This window comes from Propithecus coquereli, unplaced genomic scaffold, assembly GCF_000956105.1.
Source record: "Propithecus coquereli isolate 6110/MARCELLA unplaced genomic scaffold, Pcoq_1.0 Scaffold140, whole genome shotgun sequence".
Taxonomy (NCBI): Eukaryota; Metazoa; Chordata; class Mammalia; order Primates; family Indriidae; genus Propithecus; species Propithecus coquereli.
In genome coordinates this window covers 4,768,319-4,770,971 of record NW_012138303.1, presented here as the reverse complement: position 1 = coordinate 4,770,971, position 2,653 = coordinate 4,768,319, and positions in this window count along the sequence as shown.

Sequence of the window (2,653 nt, the reverse complement as noted above, 5' to 3'; positions counted from 1 at the left end):
TTTAGAAGGTTGAAGAGAAGAAGTATTGATCAGAAAAAGTCAAAAGTTTCTACCCCACCTCTGACCATTTTTTTCCTCTATAATCTGTGGAACCCTGTTCCATTGTAGACAACCTCCACTATATCCTCATTTTCTTCCCAGATTGCCCCTTAGCTTTTCCTAGAGGAATAGTCATCAGGACAGAAGTAGCTGTGATGTATGGAATGGGTATGTGCCCTACATAAGCCCACAAAAGAGGCAGACACAGGCGCTACTTAAAGTAGAATAATGTTTTCCCTCCATATCTATACCCTGAAGTGGTTTGACACCTAGCAGTTTTGGCACTGTGGTGGTAATTCCTTTTCATGAGCCCACCTCTCCAAACCTAACCCAATCCCATTTAGAGGATTGGAGAAGAGAGTCCATGCTAAGGACTGCCTTCTCTAGTCATTGTATGGTGTCCATTCTGCTCATTGCAGCCTATGGGAAAAAAACATCGCTTTCTTCACTCAGAAGGGAAAGCTGAAGGAAGAGCTGGGATTTGTCTTCATGAGGCCTTCCAAGTTAATCCCTCTTCCTCTACAGGACTCATACTCAATCCTCTTCCATGGGGGTCAGACATCAACAACCAAATTTTCCAAATTCCGAACACTGGGACAGTTGCCTGGCCAGCTGTTTCTAAACTTGTCAGTCCATTCAGAGGGATGTTTTCTGTTTGGGGAGCGCTGGAAGTTCACTCTTTCAATATGAAGCCTTGAGATCCTAATGCCAATAAAGAGAGCTAAGCAGATTTCCTGAGTGGAATGGAGTAAAATACTAGCTAAACCAAAGGGACCTTTGTAGAGATGGGCATTCTCATGCCTATCACTAATAAAAAAAAAAAAAATTGAGGCTGGGTGTGGCGGCTCACGCCTGTAATCCTAGCACTTTGGGAGGCCAAGGTGGGAGGGTTGCTTGAGGCCAGGAGCTCCAGACCACCCTGAGCAAGAGCGAGAGACCCCCATCTCCACAAAAAAGAAAAAATAGCTGGGCATGGGGGCGTGTACCTGTAGTCCCCGCTACTGGGGAGGCTGAGGCAGGAGGATTGCCTGAGCCCAGGAGTTTCAATTTGCAGTGAGCTATGATGATGCCACTACACTCTAGCTTGGGTGACAGAGCAAGACCCTGTCTCAGAAAAAAATACATATATTTCAAACAGTTTAGGATTTTTTGTTAGCCATAGCTAGACAGCTGTCCCTCCTTGGCTTAAACTGTATATCATCTGTACAGTTAAAACTTCATCTCTTGCCTTATGTTCTTTTTCCATCGTCTCCTTGCTTCAACCAAAAACTTGGGGAAACTCTCCAGAGAAGATTGAGAACCCTATGTGGTATTCTCTTGTGCAAGTCCTCTACTTGTAATATCCCTTCCTTTACGTCAGCTCCTATCTCTTCCTCAGCTGAGAAAACATCCTTCCAGCTTTCAAAGACTAGCCCCTTCAGCTCTACCCTGATGCCTATCCTTTTCTGCTTCTCAACACCTGTTCCCACAGTTATTTCTTCCTTCAGTAGAGTCTTTAACCTGGCACCCTTAAGCTACCTTTCTACATGCTTCCATTTCCCCTATGTCCTGCAGTATACCTCTCAACTCCCTTGTAATTCTCAATGATCAGAAAGGCCTTTTCCTATGCTTAGAAAAACCTCTCTCTTTGTAAATTCCACTTACTGGTCCTATTTTTTCCTCTCTGGATCAGTACATCATAGCTTAATGTCAGCTTTTCAGATAGTTAACCATGTCCCCACTAAATTTTTTTTTTTTACAAGTCAGTGGTAGTACCAAATCAGAATACAGTAGATCTCTCTTTTCTTTTCTTTTCTTTTTTTTTTTTTGAGACAGAGTCTCGCTCTGTTGCCTGGGCTAGAGTGCCATGGCGTCAGCCTAGCTCACAGCAACCTCAAACTCCTGGGCTTAAGTAATCCTTCTGCCTCAGCCTCCCGAGGAGCTGGGGACTACAGGCATGTACCACCATGCTGGCTAATTTTTCCTGTATATATTTTTAGTTGTCCAGCTAATTTCTTTCTATTTTTAGTAGAGACAGGGTCTCAGTCTTGCTCAGGCTGGTCTAGAACTGACCTTGAGCAATCCTGCCTTGGCCTCCCAGAGTGCTAGGATTATAGGTGTGAGGCACTGTACCTGGCCAGTTCCAACATTTAAGCACAAGGGGAAGAAGAGTCCTTGGAGAATCTTTGAAAAGGGACAGCAAGTGAGGAAGAACAAAAATGGGGAGATACTTGTCACAGAATCAGAGAGAAGAATGTTTCAAGGGAGTGGAAGTTGTCAAAAGTGTCAGATATCCCCAGAGAGGCAACTAATAGGAAAGGTGCTTTTAGCTCCAGACCCAGGTTTCTTTGAAGCTTGGCACAAGAGTCAAATCCAGATTGTGAACCTTCCCCCTAAGTATCACGGGGGCAATCCAGCCCCCATGCTATTCTGTCTTCATGCATCATGGCTGCCAGACCCAGTCTTTCAGAGTGTCTTGAAGTCCACACCAGCTGGCTCTGGCACCACCAATCTTACCACACTCAAGAATGCTACCGTCTCCAGTCCTTACTATGACCCTGAAGCTGCCATCAAGAAAGCTTGTTTTGGCCGGGCCCGTTGGCTCACGCCTGTAATCCTAGCACTCTGGGAGGCC